At 38.8% G+C, this 20,582-nt stretch overlaps 1 pseudogene; it reads right to left on the bottom strand.

Moving 5' to 3' along the window:
* Positions 1-10,013: 10,013 nt before the first annotated feature.
* Positions 10,014-12,205, bottom strand: LOC100518538 (vomeronasal type-2 receptor 116-like; annotated as a pseudogene).
* Positions 12,206-20,582: the final 8,377 nt, after the last annotated feature.

Genomic DNA, 20,582 nt, shown 5'->3' with positions numbered 1-20,582 from the left:
CCATTGAGTAGTGTAACTTGCTTATATATTTTAGAGATTAAGTCCTTGTCAGTTGCATCATTTGAAACTATTTTCTCCCATTCTGTAGGTTGTCTTTTTGTTTTCTTTTTGGTTTCCTTTGCTGTGCAAAAGCTTGTCAGTTTGATGAGGTCCCATTGGTTTATTTTTGCTCTTATTTCTGTTGCTTTGGGAGACTGACCTGAGAAAATATTCATAAGGTTGACGTCAGAGAGTGTTTTGCCTATGTTTTCTTCTAGGAGTTTGATGGTGTCTTGTCTTATATTTAAGTCTTTCAGCCATTTTGAGTTTATTTTCGTGCATGGTGTGAGGCTGTGTTCTAGTTTTATTGACTTACATAGAGCTGTCCAGGTTTCCCAGCAATGCTTGCTGAAAAGACTGTCTTTTTCCCATTTTATGTTCTTGCCTCCTTTGTCAAAGATTAATTGACCATAGGTTTCTGGGTTTATTTCTGGGTTCTCTATTCTGTTCCATTGGTCTGTATGTCTGTTTTGGTACCAGTGCCACGCTGTCTTGATGACTGTGGCTTTGTAATATTATCTGAAGTCTGGGAGAGTTATGCCTCCTGCTTGGTTTTTGTTCTTCAGAATTACTTTGGCAATTCTGGGTCTTTTGTGGTTCCATATAAATTTTTGGATTGTTTGTTCTAGTTTTGTGAAAAATGTCATGGGTAATTTGATAGGGATTGCATTGAATCTGTAGATTGCTTTAGGTAGTATGTGTTCCATAGTTTTTAGATCATCGTCTTTTCATTTTTATTTGACTCCAGGTGTTTTTTTTTTTTGAAACTATTTTATTTCTTTCACTGACCCATCAGTTGTTTAACAGAATATTGCATAGCTTCTCCATGTTTGTGGTTTTGCCCTTGTTATCTCATAGTTGAAATAGTGTCATAGTATTGCAATTAGAAAAGATGTCTAATATGATTTCAATTTTTACACATTTCCTAAAATTTGTTTTGTGGCCTAGCATGAGATCTAAACTGGAGATTATTCCTCGTACACTTTAAAATATGTAAAATATGTAAAAAATGTATTTGGATGATTTAAGTGGAATATGCTATATGGGTGTGTGAATTCATTTGATAAAATGTGCTGTTTAAGGCCAATGTCCTCTTATGAATTTTTGTCTGGATGGCAAGTCCGTTGATGTTATTGGAGTATTTAATTTCCCTACTCTACTGTGTTACTGTCAGTTTCTTCCTTTTGTCTCTTAATAGTTTATTTAGGCTATATGTTAATATTTGCTTTATGTATTTTGTCTTTATGTATTTATGCAGTAGTAGTCAAAACATTATGGAACTGATGTGAAAACTGATATATAGTCCAGTGAAAGAGAATAGAGAGCCCAGAAATAAAACCATGAACATACAATCACCTGATATTTGATAAAGGAGTCAAGAATATGCAATGAAACAAGGACAGCCTATTCCAGAAATGAGGCTGGGAATAAAAAAGATCAACCAAATTAAAAAACAACAACAGCTATAACTGAAATGAAAAAATAGATGAGGGAGTTTCCATCATGACTCAGCAGTAATGAACCTGACTAGTATCTGTGAGGATGCAGGTTTGATCCATGGCTTTACTCACTGGGTTAAGGATCTGGCATTGCTATGAGCTGTGGTGTAGTTCACAGACATGGCACAGATCCTGTGTTGCTGTGCTGTGGTGTAGGCTAGTAGCTACAGCTCCAATTGGACCCCTAACCTGGGAACTTACATATGGTGTGGTTGCAGCCCTAAAAAGACCAAAAAAAAAAAAAAAATCAGAGGTTGTGGCCCTAAAAAGACAGAAAAATTAGAGGATTGCAATAGTGTAACTGAAGACTTCAATACCCAACTTCAACAACTGATAGTACTACTAAAAACAAAAAAAAGTCAGCAGGAATATAAAAGGCCTGAACAACTGTCAAAAATCAGTATCAAATTGGCACATATGGAACACATTTAGATATTATAAAACACTCTATTCAGCAAGAGCAGAATGTGCATTTCTGTCTATCAAAATAGAACATATTCTGAGTCATACACACACAAAACTAAAGAAAGATGAATTGAAATTATACAGAGTTAGTTCTCTGAGCATAATGGAAACACTTAAATCAATGGAAAGATAACAAAAAATCTCTACATAATTGGAAATTAATCACGACATATAAGTAACCCATGGTAAAAACAGAAAATTTCAGGGGAAATTTTAAAAGTTGATAAAAGGTGATGAATCTGTGGACTTCCCATTGTGGCTCAGTGGAAACAAATCCAGCTAGGAACCATGAGGTTGCAGTTTTGATCCCTGGCCTCTCTCAGTGGGTTAAAGATCTGGCATTGCCATGAGCTTTGGTGTAGGTTGCAGATGTGTCTCAGATCCTGTGTTGCTGTGGCTGTGGCATAGGCTGGCAGCTATAGCTCTGATTCCACCCCTAGCCTGGGAACATCCATATGCCACAGGTACAGCCCTAAAAAGAAAAAAAAAGTAATGAATCTGAAAATGCAACATGTATGAATTTAAGGAATGCAAATCAAAAGGTGCTGAGAGGGAAATTTATTGCAGTATATGCTTACATTTGAATAGAAGAAATGTCTAGTTCCTTGGTGACCTATTGGTTAGGATCTGGCACTTTCACTGATATAGCCCAGGTTTGATTCTTGGTCTGGGAACTGAGATCCCACATCAAGCCCCTGCAGGCTGTGGCTAGTGGGAAGAAGATGAAGAAAAGAAATGTCTGAAATCAGTACTCTGAGCTCCTTCCTCAAGAACTATAAAAGAGGATAGCCAAATAAAATCTGAGCAATTGGAAGGAAGGTTATAATTGACATATCAATGAATTCTAAAACAAATATAATAGTGAAAATGAAAAAAATATGATAAAGCTTTGAGAATAAATAAAATTTCTGGTTAAATAGAGAAATACCACCTTTATAGATTCTTAAAAGTGTGTAACAGACACATTTTCATCCAGTGTATATGACTCAGGTAATAAAGTCCAAACCATAATATAATTTTTAGAAAGTAGAGATGTTGATTCTCAAACTCATGAAGAAGGGAATTTTTTCAAAGATAAATAAGAACTTTTATTGGGGAAAAACATGAGAGGTTATGGAAGAAAGTAATATACCACAACATTATCAAAAGTTCATTCTTGGGGAGTTCCCGTCGTGGCGCAGTGGTTAACGAATCCGACTAGGAACCATGAGGTTGTGGGTTCGGTCCCTGCCCTTGCTCAGTGGGTTAACGATCCGGCGTTGCCGTGACCTGTGGTGTAGGTTGCAGACGCGGCTCGGATCCCACGTTGCTGTGGCTCTGGCGTAGGCCGGTGGCTACAGCTCCGATTCAACCCCTAGCCTGGGAACCTCCATATGCCGCGGGAGCGGCCCAAGAAATAGCAACAACAACAACAGACAAAAGACAAAAAAAAAAAAAAAAAAAAAAAAAAAAAAAAAAGTTCATTCTTGGGAGATAAAACTCAACAAATTCAGTATTAATAGGGAGGCTCCACAAAGAATCCCATGTTTCTGTGGAGGCCTAGTAGTTGATAATGTTGACCTTTCAAGTAAGGGATAAATGATGATGTGAAAAGAAGAGAAAAATATATTTTAATTATTAAAAGTTGGCTATCTTCTGCATTCAGAAATTTTTTTAAAAAATTCACTTTTAACATAAATTTCTATTTTAAATTTAAATCTCTGTAAGAGTTGTATTAGCAAATGTAAAAAGCATGTATACTTTCAAATTTTACCCAAATATGAATCTTTATGCTGTCAGTTGATGAAGCAAAATAGATAGGCTACAATAATGGGTGGTCTGAAATATTTTTACTAATAAAATGAACTTTCTGAATACAGGAATGGGTGAAGGAATAAGGATGTACTTACTATATACTTAATGATGGAAGAATTGGCTAGATTCACTAGCAGAAGCTCTGAGGACAGCCATTAATATGAGATAGAACACCTCTCTGAGAGTCTTAATGACTGAGTGTAGTTGTACACAGACACTTTTAAAATGGGGGGGGGGATTAAGATGGCAGAATAGGAGGACTGGAGCTCACCTTGTCTCCAGTTTTTGTTGTAAAAACAACAAAATTACAGCTAAATGCTGAACAACCTTCAACCAAATGAACTGGAAACTTTCAAAAAGATATCCTACTCCAGAAGACAAAGAGGAGGCCACATCAAGAGGTAGGAGGGGCAATTACATGATATAAGCAACTCCATTCCTGCCAGGTGGGCAGCCCACAGACTGCAAAGTAACAGTATCACAGAGACTCACCTCCATGAGTGAGAGTTCTGAATCCCACGTCAGGTCCCCACACCTGGGGATCTGGCACTGAAGGCCAATGGGGCTTGTGTGCAGGAGCTCCACGGGACTGGGGGGAAATGGAGACCCCATTTTTAAAAGGTGCACACAGGCTTTCATGTGCACTGGGTCCCAGGGCAAAGTGGAGGCTTTGGAATAGGAATCTGGGTCAGACCTGACTGAAGTTCTTGAAGGATCTCCTGGGAAAATAGGGGGTGACTGTGGCTTGTTGTAGGGGAAGGACATTGGAGGCAAAGCTCTCAGGATATTCATCAGTGTGTGTTCCTCTAGAGGTGGCCATTTTGGGAAAATCTGGCTCCACCCATCAGCTCTGAGAAGCCCGAGGGCAAACAATAATCCTGATGAAATCACAGCCCCACCCATCAGTAAATAGGCTGCCTAAAGGCCCTCCAGGCGCAGAGCCACCTCTAATCTAACCCAGAGACAAAGCCCCACCCACCAGAGGGATAGGAATCAGCCTCACCTACCAGTGGGCAAGCACCAGTCCCTCCCATCAAGAAGCCTACAGCAAACCCCCCCACCAACTTCAGCCATGAGGGGAACAGACACCAGAAGTAAGAGAGGCTAAACTCTATTGTCACCACACTAAAGGACACCACACCAAAAACCTATAAAAATGAAAAGGCAGAGAACTATAACCCAGATAAGGGAGCAAGAAAAAACACCAGAAAAACAGCTAAGTGATGTGGAGATTATCAGCCTCTGAGAAAGACTTTAGACTGATGATGTTGGAGATGATGCAAGACATTGGAAATAAACTGTGAGGCAAAGATTGATAATTTACAGCAAACACTGAACAAAGAAATACAAGATTTAAAACTTAAGCAAGCAGAGGTGCAAAATACAGTAACTGAAATTAAAAATCCATTAGGAGCAACTAACAGGAGAATACATGAAGCCGAAGAATGAATAAGTGAGGTGAAGGACAGAATAGTGAAAAACACTGATGCAGAACAAAAAAGATTGAAAAGAAATGAAGATGGTCTAAGAGAAATCTGGGACAATGTTAAATGCACTAACATCCATATTATAGGGGTGCCAGAAGGAGAAGAGAGAGAGAAAGGGACAGAAAAAATATTCGAAGAGATAATAGCCAAAAAATTCTTAACATGGGAAAGGAACCACTCACTCAAATCCAAGAAGCACAATGAGTACTGTATAAAATAAATGCAAGGAGGAACACCCAAGACACATATTAATCAAACCAGCCAAAATTAAAGACAAAGAGAAAACATTGAAAGCAGTCAGGGAAAAGAAACAAATAACATACAGGGGGACCCCAATAAGGTTATTGGTGGATTTTTCCGCAGAAACTCTGCATGCCAGAAGGGAGTGGCATGATATACTTAAAGTGATGAAAGGAAAAAACGTCCAACCAAGATTACTTTGCCCAGCAAGGCTCTCATTCAGAACTGAAGGAGAAATCAAAAGGTTTACAGGCAAGCAAAAGCTAAGAGAATTCAGCAACACTAAACCAGCTTTACAACAAATAGAAAAGGAACTTCTCTAGGCGGAAAGGAAAAGGCCACAACTAGAAACAAAAATACCACAAATGGAAAGGCTCACCAGTAAAGGCATATATACAGTAAAGATAGGAAATCATCCACACTCAATTATGCTACCAAAATCAGAAATCGTGAGAAGAGGAGAGTACAGATGCAGGACACTGGAGCTGTACTTGCAATTAAGAGACCAACAACTTAAAACAATCTTGTATATATATATAGACTCATATATAAAAACTTCAGGGTAACTGCAAACCAAAAATCTATAACTGATACACAAAGAAGAAAAATCAACTCAAATACAACACTAAAGATTGTCATCAAACCACAAGAGGAGAGAACAAGAGAAGAAGGGAAGAAAAAAGGCAACAAAACCAAATCCCAAACAGTTAATAAAATGACAATAAAAGCATACATATCAATAATTACCTTAAATGTAAATGGACTAAACGCCCCACCCAAAAGACATAGACTGGCTGAATGGATACAAAAACAAGATCCATATATACGTTGTCTTCAAGAGACCCACTTCACTTCTAGGGATACATACAGATTGAAAGTGAGAGGTTGGAAGAAAGTATTCCATGTAAATGGGAATCAAAAGAAGGCTGGAGTTGGAGTTCCCATTGCGGCGCAGTGGTTAACGAATCCGACTAGGAACCATGAGGTTGCGGGTTCGGTCCCTGCCTCTTGCTCAGTGGGTTAACGATCCGGCGTTGCCGTGAGCTGTGGTGTAGGTTGCAGACGCGGCTCGGATCCCATGTTGCTGTGGCTCTGGCGTAGGCTGGTGGCTACAGCTCCGATTCGACCCCTAGCCTGGGAACCTCCATATGCCACAGCAGCGGCCCAAGAAATAGCAACAACAACAACAACAAAAGACAAAAGACAAAAAAAAAAGAAGGCTGGAGTAGCAATACTCTTATCAGACAAAATAGACATTAAAATAAAGAATACTATAAGAGACAAGGACATTACATAATGATCAACAGATCAATCCAAGAAGAAGATGTAACAATTGTAAATAGATATGCACTCAACATAGGATCACCTCAATATATAAAGCAACTGCTAACAACCTTGAAAGGAGAAATTGACACAAGAATAGTGGGGACTTTAACACCCGACTTATAGCAATGGACAGATCATCCAGACAGAAAATCAACAAGGAAATGCAGGCCCTAAATTGAAGCACTAGACCAGACGGACTTAATAGATATTTATAGGACATTCTACCCAAAAGCAGCAGAATACACATTCTTCTCAAGTGCACACAGAACATTCTTTATGATTGATCACATTCTGGGCCACAAATCAAGCCTCATTAACTTTAAGAAAATTGAAATCATATCAAGCATCTTTTCTGACCACAATGATATATGACTGGAAATCAACAACAACAAAAAAACTACAAAAAACAAAAACACGTAGAGACTAAACAACATGCTACTGAACAATCAATGGATCACTGAAGAAGTCAAATAGGAAATTAAAAAATACCTAGAAGCAAATGACAACAAAGATAACAATCCAAAACCTATAGGATGCAGCAAAAGCTGATCTAAGAGGAAGTTTATAGCAATACAAGCCTACTTCAGGAAACAGGAAAAAGCTCAAATAAACAAGCTAACTTTACATCTAAAGCAACTGGAGAGATGAGAAGAGACAAGACCTAAAGTTAGCAGAAAGAAAGAAATCATAAAGATCAGAGCAGAAATCAATGAAATAGAAATGAAGAAAACCGTAGAAAAGATCAATGAAACAAAAAGCTGGTTCTTTGAAAAGATCAACAAAATTGATAAACCCTTAGCCAGACTTATCAAGAAAAAAAGAGAGAGGACTCAAATCAATAAAATTAGAAATGAAAAAGAAGTCCCAACAGACATCACAGAAATACAAAGGGTCATAAGAGACTACTACATGCAACTATATGCCAATAAAATGGACAACCTAGAAGAAATGGACAAATTCTTCTAAAAGTACAATCTTCCAAGACTAAAGCAAGATGAAATAGAAAAATGAAGGACCAATCGCAAGTACTGAAATTGAAACTGTGATTAAAAAACTTCCAACAAACAAAAGTCCAGGACCAGATGGCTTCACAGGCGAATTCTATCAAACATTTAGAAATGAGCTAGCACCTATCTTTCTGAAACTGTTCCAAAAAAAGAGGAAGCAACACTTCCAAACCCATTCTATGAGGCCACCATCACCCTGTTGCCAAAACCAAAGATACCACAAAAAAGAAAATTACAGGCCAGTTTCACTGGTGAACATAGGTGCAAAGATCCTCAACAAAATACCAGCAAACTGAATCCAACAATACATTAAAAGGATTGTACATCATGATCAAGTGAGATTTATCCCAGGGATGCAAGGTTTCTAAAATATCCACAAATCCATCAGTGTGATACACCACCTAAACAAACTGAAGAATAAAAACCTTTCAATAGATACACAATAGATACAGAAAAAGCCTTTGACAAAATCCAACACCCATGTTATATAGAAACCTTTCAGAAAGTGGGCATAGAAGGAACCAACTTCAACATAATAGAGGCCATATATGACAAACCCAGAGCTAACATCATTCTCAATGGTGAAAAGCTAAAAGAATTCCTGCTGAGATCAGGAACAAGACAAGGATGTCTGCTCTTGCCGCTACTATTCAACATAGTTTTGGAAGTCCTAGCCATGACAATCAGAGAAGAAAAAGAAATAAAAGGAATCCAAATTGGAAAGGATGAAGTAAAACTAGCACTATTTGCAGATGACTTGATACTATACCTAGAGAATCCTAAAGACACTACCAGAAAATGGTTAGAGCTCATTAATGAATTTGGCAAAGTCGCAGGATACAAAATTAATGCACAGAAATCGATGGCATTTCTATATACTAACAATGAAAGAGCAGAAAGAGAAATTAGGGAAACAATCCCACTTACTATCACATCAAAAAGAATAAAATATTTAGGAATAAACCTACCTAAATAGAGAAAAAAACCTGTATTCTGAAACCTATAAGACACTGATGAAAGAAATCAAAGATGATACAAACAGATGGAAAGACACACCATGCTCTTGAATTGGAAGAATCAGTATTATAATGACTGTACTGCCCAAGGCAACCTACAGATTCAGTGCAATCCCTATCAAATTACCAAGGACATTTTTCACAGAACTAGAACTGCTGTGTCCAGTGCTGCAGGGCAACAGAGAGTCCTGGAAGAGGAATGGCTTGGTATAACAAAATACTTAAGACTCTTTTACATTTAGAAAGTGGGGGACCAGGAGGCACTCTGTTCCTCAGAACTAAGGCCCTTAGGCTTTAGCACATATGACTTTTATTAGGGAAGTTTAAGTGTTTAGGTTAGTGAGCAAGAACAGGCAAAGGGAGTGTCAACGCTATCTCTTAGTGAGACCTAAGGGAGACTACTAGCAATAAAAGTCACTGCATCCACTGTGGAAAACAGTATGGAGATTCCTCAGAAAACTAAAAATAGAATTACCATTTGATCCAGCAGTCCCACTCCTGGGCATCGATCTAGAGGAAACCATAACTCGAAAAGATACAAGTACTCCATTGTTCATTGCAGCACTATATGCAATAGCCAAGACATGGAGACAACCTCAATGTCCATCGACAGAGGAGTGGATAAAGATGTGGTAAAAATATTCACAATGGAATATTACTCGGCCATTAAAAGGAAAGAAATAATGGCATTTTTAGCAACATGGATGGACCTAGAAATTATCATGCTAAGTGGAGTTAGACAGACTTCAGCATCGTATGCTATCACTTACATGTGGAATCTTAAAAAAGGACACAATGAACTTTTTTCATAACAAATACTGACTCACAGACTTGGACTTATGGTTTCCAAAGGAGACAGGTTGGGCATGGGGGGATGGGCTGGGGGTTTGGGATGGAAATTCTATAAAATTGGGTTGTGATGATCATTGTACAACTATAAATGTAATAACACTCATTGAGTAAATGAGAGGGGAGAATCCCTTGATAAAGATAAAGCAATTTTTTTTTCAATAGGCAAGGAATAGATTTATTAAGATAGGATGCTTGTGAGAGATACAAATGGGCAGGTGAGAAGGTTCTGACCTGAGGATTAGGTTGGTGAAACCGTTTTGATGGTTTCTAATGTCTGAATGAATACACCTATAATATTATGTATCTTAGTGTTTTATTGTCCAAAATCCCAATGTGATACTTGTTATGAGACAAACCTGAATGCCTCTTTCTCTTAGAATCTATTTTATTCCTTAAACCTTTCAAAGAGTTCTTCTCAGGTCATATAAAAATAATGTAGCACTTTGGGGCAAAGATGCTGCCCAGTAGCCCAGCACTGGAGGCCAAGATAGAGAAGATCTCTGCGGCCACCATGACCTTGCCCTTGGTGCTGTGGTAGACCGGGAAGAAAGTGACCCAGACAGTGCAGAACACCAGCATGCTGAAGGTCAGGAACTTGGCTTCATTGAAGGTGTCAGGCAGGTTCCTGGCCAGGAAAGCCAAGGAGAAACTCCCCAGAGCTAAGGAGCCCAGGTATCCCAAGACACAATAGAAGGCAGTGACAGAGCCCTTGATGCACACGATGATGAGGCTCTTGGGCTCAGAATGAGTGTCTATCTCAAGAAAAGGGGGAGAGGTTCCAAGCCAGGCTCCACAGATAATCACTTGGATGAGGGAGCAGATGGGAATGACATAGTTAGAAGCTCCTGTTACTAGCAATCTCCTCATGGTTCCTCCTGGTTTCATGGCCTTGAATGCCAGAATGACAGTAAGAGTTTTGGCGGAAACAGTGACAACAGCCACAGTGAACACAGCTGCAAATGTGATTTGTCTGAGTGTGCATGTGGCTATGTTGGGACGGCCAATGAAGAGTAAGGGGCAGAGGAAACACAGGAGGAGGGAGATGAGCAGGACATAGCTGAGAGCCTTGTTATTGGCCTTGATGATGGGGGTGTCTCGGTGCTGCACAAAGACCCACAAAACTCCAGCTGTTATGGCACAGAAGCACAGAGCCATGCAGACTAGTGCCATCCCCAAGGAATCCTCGTAGGCCAGGAAGGTCACAACTTTGGGGAGGCAGCGATTTCTCCCCCTGTTTGGATACTCTTGGTCTGGGTACTGGACACACTGCTCTGCATCTGGGGAGAAAGCAGACTCAACATTTTATTTTCAAAATTACCAATTCTACCATATTTACATATATGGCAAACAGAAGTATTTCCTTTCATTGTGTGTATGTGCATTGTGCATATTGAGCCCTCTGATGTAATGTTCACACAACAAATTAGAAAGTGTTGGTGAGGATCTTAAAATGGAAACAATTGTACATTCTTGGGGGTGAATTTAGAATGGTGTAGCTGCTGTGGGAAATAGTCTAGCAGTTTCCAAAAATATTAAACATGTAACTACCAAATGAGTGAGGAATTCCCATCTGGGTACATACTGCCCACAAATTGAAGACATGGGCTTGAACAGGTGCTTGTACAATAGTCTTACTATTGCTATTTACAATATCCAAAAGATGGAAACTACTTAAACATCCATTGACAGATGAATGAGTAAACCAAATGTGGTACATACATAAAATGCAATATTATTCTGCTGAAAAGGGAAGAAAAATTTTTGGCACATGCTCCAATGTGGGTGAATCTTGAAGGTGTTATGCTAAGTGAAATAAGCCAGTCTCCAAAGGACAAGTACAACGTGATTCTGCTTATATAACATTCCTAAAATAGACACCAAATTAGAATTATGTTTCAAGGGATTTGGGGGAGGGGTAAGTAGAACTGTTTAATGGTAGCAGAGATTAAGTTAGATATGATGAAGTTTGAAATGAATAGTGGAGAAAGTAACACAACAGTGGAAATGTACTTCATGTCCTTGAATTGTACTCATAAGAATAATTAAACTGATAATTTTATATTATGTATATTTCACCACAAAAAACCCAGTCAATTGAAAGACTGAATAAAGACAGGAATTGAGAAACTGGTTTTTGATGACTGCTTTGCCAAACCCCTCAATTTTCTTTTTTTTGTTGAGAAATAGGTGAGAGGTGGAGTTATCCTAGGTGATGATAAGTTTTTATACCTGTGTGGTTGGAAATATGTCTCTCTAGGCAAAAAACACAAACAAAGCAGCAAACCCACCATCCTTCTTGTGGAATTTTTCTGCATCCTGAACTGCAACTCAGATTACACACAGATTTCGGTGTCTGAAAGGAAAAATAGTGAGTCATTGGTCATGATTTTGCATATGATTAATGGCTATTGGTGGATAATTCCTCTTAGAAGAAGAAAGGATATCTCACCTTTGATTATATCTCTAGATCTCTTTCCCATCCCCAGTTTATTGATATTACCTAAACATCCGAGTGTGGGATATGAGGGTTATGTTTCCACTTTCTTCTTCTTTTTTTTTTTAATTTTTATTTATTTATTTTTTAAACTAATGCCTTTATTTTTTGGTCTTTTTGCCATCTCTTGGGCCGCTCCTGCGGCATATGGAGGTTCCCAGGCTAGGGGTCGAATCGGAGCTGTAGCTGCCAGCCTACGCCAGAGCCACGGCAACGCGGGATCCGAGCTGCGTCTGCGACCTACACCACAGTTCACGGCAACGCTGGATCGTTAACCCACTGAGCAAGGGCAGGGATCGAACCCGCAACCTCATAGTTCCTAGTCGGATTCGTTAACCACTGCGCCACGATGGGAACTCCTCCACTTTCTTCTTAAATATTTATAGAAACAGCCAGAATTTTACCAAATAATTACATCTCTGATTTCATACATTACTGGCAACAAACCTTGATTTGTCTCTGATTTAACCACCTCATCTGCCACTCCTGTCAATGCAGATACCCATGTGGTCATGATTCTGAGGTTTTTTATGAAAAAAAAAAATTGACTCTGCTCTCATACGTGGCTGCATAGAAGGCTGTCAATTCCAGGTAACTGAGCCTTATAATAAGAAAAGCAGCCACTGGTTCAGCCACTATGGAAAACAGTGTGGAGCCTTCTTTAAAAACTAAAAATAGAATTACCAGGCATTCCCATTGTGGCTCAGCGGTTTGAACCTGAGTAGTATCCATGAAGACACGGGATTCGATCCCTGGCCCCGCTCAGTGGGTTAAGGATCGGTGTTACTGTTAGCTATGGTGTAGATCACAGATGTGGCTCATATCTGGTGGTGCTATGGCGGTGGCATAGGCAAGCAGTTGCAGCTCCTGATTCGACCCTTATCCTGGGACCTTCCATATGCTGTAGGTGAAGCCCTAAAAAAAATTTACCATATGACCCAGCAGTTCTGTTCCTGGGTATATAATCAAACCAAACCAAACCAAACAAAAAAGAAACAAACTCCATCAACCCTCACTAATTTGAAGATGCATACATACTAATGTTCATAGCAGCATTATTTCCAGTTTCCAAGGTATGGAAGTTACCTAAGCATCCATCAACAGATAAATGGATAAAGAAGATGTGATATATATGTGTGTGTGTGTGTATATATATACATATAATAAATGTGATATATTTATATTATCACCACATCATAAATGTGATATATTTATCACATTTATTATATATATATATATCACATTATATAGACAGGTATAGATATATTGATATAACTCAGCCATAAAAGAATGAAAATTTGCCATTTTCAGTAACATGAATACATTTGGAGAGTATTATGCTAAGTGGAATAAGGTGGACAGAGACATACAAACACTGTATGGTAAAACTCCTATGGGGAATGTAAAATAAACAACAAATTAGTGAATATAACTAAAAATAAAGAGACCCAAGATACAGAGAACAAGCTAGTGGTTAGAAGTAGGGGGAGGGAAGAAAGGAAGGGCAAAATAGAGGGACAGAATTAATAAGTACAAATGATTATGTATAAAATAAGCTACAAGGATATATTGTACAACACAGGGAATATAGCCAATATTTTAGAATAACTATAAGTAGTGTATAGCCTTTAAATTTGTGAATCACTATATTCAACACCTGTAAATTATATAATATCAGTCATCAACTACACTTCAATTAAAAATTAGTTATACAAACCTGCTCTTTCTAGACATTTGCTCAAAATGTGTATAAGATTTCACATTACGAAGTCAAGATGTTGCATTCAAAGAGAAAGTTTACTGCTCAGTTAAATGGGTGCACACTTTCATCTTGGAGGAGAATTCTGCTCTCATAGCTTTACAATGTACACATTTAGTCTTGAAAAGATGTCATACCTCTTTGAATCTAATAGGCCAATCTATCATTTCATCATTGATCACTAAGCCTTGGTCATATAGGCCACTGAAGCCAAACTCTCCCACTTTAACCAGGAGCCCAAGACCACCTGGAAAACTCACGGCATACCATATGGTTTCTTTTTTCATCTAAGGACATATGCTCCCCAGCAGTGTCTGTAAATTGGATTTTAATCAGGAATGGGTGAAGCTAGAAGAAAAGAGAGATTGAAAAATGAAAAGTGCATTCAAATTAGAGATGGAAGACCCATACTCACAAAGCAAGCATTCTTGCCCACTTCCCCAGTCTCAAGCTCTCTTGTTGGTAAAAACTAAGTTTTGTTTGGGTGTTTACCATCTCTCAGACTCCAGTGATATAAACTTGGTCTGTCATCCTGAAAACAAGGAGAGAAGGAATTGAATGCAATGGTCACATTGTGCAAAGCATGTCTTAGTCCTGGGTTTTGGTGCAACCCTGAGCCATGAAGTTTGGTGAGACTTCTCTAAGGAAATGCCTATGTTTTAAAAAGGGTACAACATGGAATTTTTCTTTTACTGCATTTGGACATTTTTGGCCAAGAGTATGATTCTCTGGTGATCGTGGAATTAATACCCTCCCTAGGAGGGAAACCTGAAATCTACAATTCATAGAGTATTAATGATATTGTTAATATAGCTTTTTAATCCTTAAACCATAGGAACTCTTGACCCTCTGTCCTGGGAGATGATAAAAACTTTATTGTTTTTTTCACTTAAGTTAAAATTCACATAACAGATAATTCACCATTTTAAAGGGGTACGATTCAGTGCGCTTTTGTATATTCACAGTGTTGTGCAATCATCACCGTCTACTGCCAAAATGTTGTCATCATCCTAAAGGAATCCACATATTAATTAATCAGTCATACTCTATTACCTCATTAAGCTAGCTGCTGGCAACCACTAGTTCACTATTTCTCTATAGACAGGCCTGTTCTGCACATTTCATATGGATGAAATCTTACAATATTTTTCCTTTTTGTGTCTGCTTTTTCACTGAGACCAAAGTTTCAAGGTTGTGTATCAGTGATGTATTTCCTTTAATGCCTGATTATTATTACATTGCTTGGACATACTACCATCTGATTAGCCATTCAACATCTGATGGATATTGAGGTTATTTCTATTTTTGGCTCTTATGCACAGTGCTACTATGAAGATTCATATACAAATTTTTATTTGAACACTTCTATTTTGGCACATAAGAGTGGATGGATCTGCTCCATTCATATGCTAATTCTGTGCTTTAATTCATGTTTTATTAGGGTTGAAATGAACTATACAACCTTGATTCTCTTCATCTCCCAAAACAGCAAAATGTTTATTATTCCTAGACACACCACAAAACACTCCTCTTTGATTATTAAGGTTTTGCTTATATCTCAAGATGAGACATGGAAAAAGACAGAAGAAATAGAAAATCAAGGTGTCAGTATCCATGGCCTCTAATTCTGTCTAGACCATAAACCAAAAGTGTTCAACCAGATAAGGTGTTTGTCTAGTAACCCCTGAGGGCTTCTTCAGGGACCATTCTGTTAACTAATTTTTCCTAAGCCTGAGCCATTGTTCCTTGTCACTTCTTAGAACTCATTTTTTAAAAAATAAAAACTCACTATTTGAAATATCAGAATGTGACAACTCTGGAAATCAAGTTTTTCCCTCTAGTGCTTGTTGCTTATTGTAACAGCTTTGTTAATTTATTTAGGGTATTTTCTGATCCAGTCTTGTAAATTGTGTATCCTTTGTTTTATGTGCTCACTGAAGTCTTTCTTCCATTACACTAGGAGCAGCTAGTGATTCAACAGAGATTTCTTAAATGCCAAAGACGCATATAAAATTTCAAAGAATTATTTCCCTGTCTCTGCATGTGAGCTCTTTTGTGTGTTAGAGCAAGCCTTTAACATCCAGCCTTGCAGTTACAGCTCGGCCTTAGCCTTCATTTCCCTCTTGAATGAAACCTGATTGACCTTCAGCAGAATTGAGTGCCTTGGGCTTTCTTGGGGGTATTGTCTGATCATTAGCCAAGAACTGTGCATGATCTTATAGATTCTGTGGGATATGTGGGAGCTCTTCAAAGCCCTTGTTTTTATCCAAAGCATATCTTTCCCCAGCCTTTCCTTCAATGTTTTAGAGTTTTTATATAGTATTTCCCATTATTATCTCTGACCAGGTGAAAGATAATATATTTACCTTTATGTATTTTCAACATACACTCCCTTAGCCCTCTCAGTCCTAAAAATGTTCAAAGAGAGACAAAATGAAGGTAAATCTTATTTCAGTCCATCAGAAAGCCACCAGGTTGGTCAAAACAAACAATCATAATATTTAAAATAAGGTTCACATAGTTCTTTCTATTACAGTAACCTGTAGTAAGAATGTTGGTTTCTATTTAAAAGGTCTCTGTTAAGCTGGGGAATAAAGAATGGTACCAGAGTAAACTAAAACATCAAGAAGCGCTGTACTAAAATTCTCTTTTTTTTTTTTTTTTTTTTTACTTTATTGAACATTCTCCATGTTGGAAGCTTTTGTTTGGATGCTGGTATTCTGAAAAAAGTTAATTTTGATAATGTTTAAATTAAAAAATTTTTTTTGCCTCACTTGCAGCATATGGAAGTTCCAACATTAGGAGTCGAATCAGAACTACAACTGCCAGCCTATGCCACAGCCACAGCAATTTGGGATCTGAGCCACATCTGAAACCTACACCACAGCTTAGGGCAACACAGGACTCCCAACTGACTGAGCAAGGCCAGGGATTGAACCTGCATTCTCAGGGATACTAGTTGGATTCAGTTCCACTGTGCCACAATGGGAATTCCAATTTTGATAACTTTTTAGCCAGATATTTAACACTTTCTTGGAAGACAGACATTTGGAGTTCTCTGAGTTTTTGTCATTGGGTACATTCCAAGGAAATGTATAGATTTTACTAATTGTTGACTCCTGAATGCTTTGTTATGAATTGTCTTTCATGTTTAAAGTTATTGAAACATACGTTAGAAATGTTTTATTGGGCTTTCTTTTTTTTTTTTTTTTTTTTTTTACTTTTTAGGGCCGAACTCGCGGCATATGGAAGTTCCCAGGCTAGGGGTCAAATGGGACCTACAGCTGCTGCCTACACCATAGCCACAGCAATATGGGATCTGAGCTGCGTCTGCAACCTCCACCACAGCTCATGGCAATGCTGGATCCCCAATCCACTGAGTGTGGCCATGGATCGAACCTACATCCTCATGGATACTAGTTGGATTCATTAGCCACTGAGCCATGAAGGGAACTCCATATTGGGCATAACTTTTAATTTCATAGATTGTTAAAGTCCCAAATGGCAGAATTCTCCAAAGAGATGTAGCATTTATAGATCTATGTATAATCCATGCGAAGGAAATCTCCATCCATTGTGCCTAATCCTGTGGATCTTGAGACAAAAAATCTGGTCATGATACTGTATCTCAGTAAAATATAATGAGATATCAAGCAGCTGTTTATTCACGACATGCATCTGAAGGACCTTACCTTCCAGGGAAGAAGTATGGGCTTGTCTACTTCTGGAGATGCCATTTCTGTTTCCATGGAAAGCATTTCATGGAGCACGTGGGCCACTGAATACACAGCATTATAGATTAAATAACTGGAGTCAGACATGGTCATCATGTCAATATTTATTGCCACAAACTCTAAGGAAGAATTTGGTGGGGAATCATTGACTTTTCCATAATGTGACCCAACAAGTGCACAATCAAAACCGAGAAGCCACACTTTACTGAAGTAAAAGTCTTCTGGGTATTGGGAAGGATCAAATTTCTTGAGAAAGTGCTCAAAACCTGGGATTTTCCTCTTCTGGAGTGAAAAGGAGAGACTTCCATGGGAAGAGTGCAGTATGCTGTCCACCTCATTCAAAAACAATATCCCACTTTGCTACCAAGATCTACACCTTGTCCAAGGTTAAATAAAAATCTCGTCCCATGTTGAGGGTCATGAAACTTGCCTCATCACCACATATTATATGCACATTTGCAGATGAAACTCTATTCCTGGTCAAGAAATTTATATCAGTTGATCTGTATGTTCTCTTAGTGGTGGGAATCTTTTCAGTAAAGGCCACACATATACCTTTCTGTAGCATCTCTGCTTTCAGGTCCCAGAGGAAATGCTCCCCTTCCCTATCATCAGAGAAAAAGAGTGCCACCCAGATCCAGCCAAAATGTAGCAATAACCAGACCAATCCCTGGATGAGAGAGCTGTCCTTGCTGGCCATCTGATAAAGAGATGGAAATTGATCTTTGTCACTCGGTCAAAAGGACCATATGTGACCTAAATAAGAAAAGAAAGCACAGTTCTTAGTTTAGGAGATTTTGATGTTGCCTTCCATGGGAAGGGATGAACCAATTCTCTGTTACAGCGAGGGTGGCTGGCTTATTTGATGAAAATAAAGAGACTTCAGTGGACATTATACAATTCTCATGTCATTCTGGGCACAGACAAGATTATGTTTCGTAGATCCCTTGCTTTTAGAGAAGGCATGTGGTTACTTGTGACCAATGGTATCATCTTCAAAACAAAGATTAAAAGAGAAAATGCAAGATTCCTCTGTGCTTATTATCTCCTTCTATTGGCACCTGAAGAAGGCATGTGTTGCAGAGTGTATACCAGTTTCATGATGGTGACTCCATCAGCCTTGCACTGTATGACTTTTGAGAGTTATTTTCACACTAACAACTGATGATTGATGTAAACTCTGAATAAATCAACCTTTTCAAATGAAATCTTTATTACTGGATTAAATTTATTACCACAACATTACTGAGATTATCTTGGAGATTACAAAATTTATCCTTGCTGATATTCTAAAAAGTAATTATTCTAGAACTGAACTTTCCTAACCTAATGTTGCCATGCTCATCTAGAAGTAATGTGTCCTGCCAGATGCTGGTCGGAGATCTTTCCCTGGAAAGAGATCCTGAGATAGAGATATCCATGTGAAAATTTTATGGGATGGTTCTCCACAGAAACACCTGTGGGAATAGAACAAGACAGGAATAGGAAGAAGGAAATGCTGAAACACAAAACACTTGCCACTGAGTTTCAGCCAGTCCTCTGAGATCTCTTGAGCTGGGATGACCCTTCAGTGTTGTCCCAAATTTAGAATGCTAACCAGTCTTCTTACTCCCCTGTCTGCCAGACACTGTCTTCTGGCTGGGCCCTGAGAGGGTTATGTCCTTAGGTGAGGCAGTTCCTTGTGCTCTGGGCATTTCCTGTAATGTAATGAGCTGTGAGCTGTCATCTGTCAGTATTCCCATTAGCTCTGGGAAGGATGTCTTGGTCCTGAGCATGAATCTGAGTTGAGCTTCCAAGTGTTGACTGCACCTCTCTTTCATCACCCTTTTCCTTCCCAACTCAGGTAATCATCTCCCATTCTGAAGTCTCTGGGGTGTGTTTCTTTAATTTATTTTGTTAAGGTATAGTTGATTTACAGTGTTGTGCCAGTTTCCGCTGTAGAGCATAGTGACCCAGTCATTCATATATATATACCGACGTTCTTTTTTTGGATACTATCTTCCATCATGTTCTATCAAAAGAGAGTAGATGTAGTTCCCATTTCTTATCCATTCTAAACGTAATAATTTGCATCTACCAACCCCAAACTCCCATCCATCCCACCCCCTACCCCACTTTGGCAACTAAAAGTCTCTTCTCTATGTCTGTGAGTCTCTTTTTGTTTTGTAGATATATGGAATTTAAAATGTGGGATGTGTTTTTAACTCTGTAGAATGCATACACACAGCTTCCAACTTTCCCTTTGATTGCATGAGAAGGAAAGGCATTTGGGAACAGTAGAATATCTTTCATCAGAACACAGACCCGCTCACTTGAGGGATTTTGTATAGCTCCAGAAGTGTTCCAGTCTCAGCTGAAAATGCTGACACTGTTCCTGTAACAATAGCCACAGATTTCCTCTGTCTCTGGCAGTTGTAGTTAGGGACAATCTGATTCCCTCCAGAGAGCCAGAACAGGGCACTTTCCAGAGTCTCATGGTCACTTTTTAGGGCATTGTAGAGATCATAACCCAAGGACAGGTTGGGGAGGAGATAGGGGTTCTTGTTGATCTCCTCAATGGCAAAGAGAAAGGCCAGAACATGTGGATAGCTCTTGAAGAACCACCTAAACAGAGCGGACAGCATTAGGTGGAATGGTCCAGTAATTCAGGGACAAATCCTAAGCCAAGCTATGGGAAAGGAAAAGTTTAAATTCAGGTTTCTCATTTAGAGATTCTCCTGTCTTGGCACGTGGAGATGGTGTGAATACCATTCAGAGGACTCTGGAAGACCTTGGCAATACCTTCTCACTCTGAGGAGGCAAATTTGGCCAGTCCTCTAAGAGACATTTGTAGGAAACTGTGAGTGGTGTGAGGAGGGTATTTAGCTGGA

Source organism: Sus scrofa, chromosome 2 (assembly GCF_054392235.1).
Source record: "Sus scrofa isolate SSC_HxYL_T2T_F1_AM1 chromosome 2, Sscrofa_HxYL_maternal_Yorkshire_Landrace_v2.0, whole genome shotgun sequence".
Lineage (NCBI taxonomy): Eukaryota > Metazoa > Chordata > Mammalia > Artiodactyla > Suidae > Sus > Sus scrofa.
The sequence above is the reverse complement of the archived record's forward strand: the minus strand, read 5'-3'. Positions and strand labels throughout refer to the sequence as shown.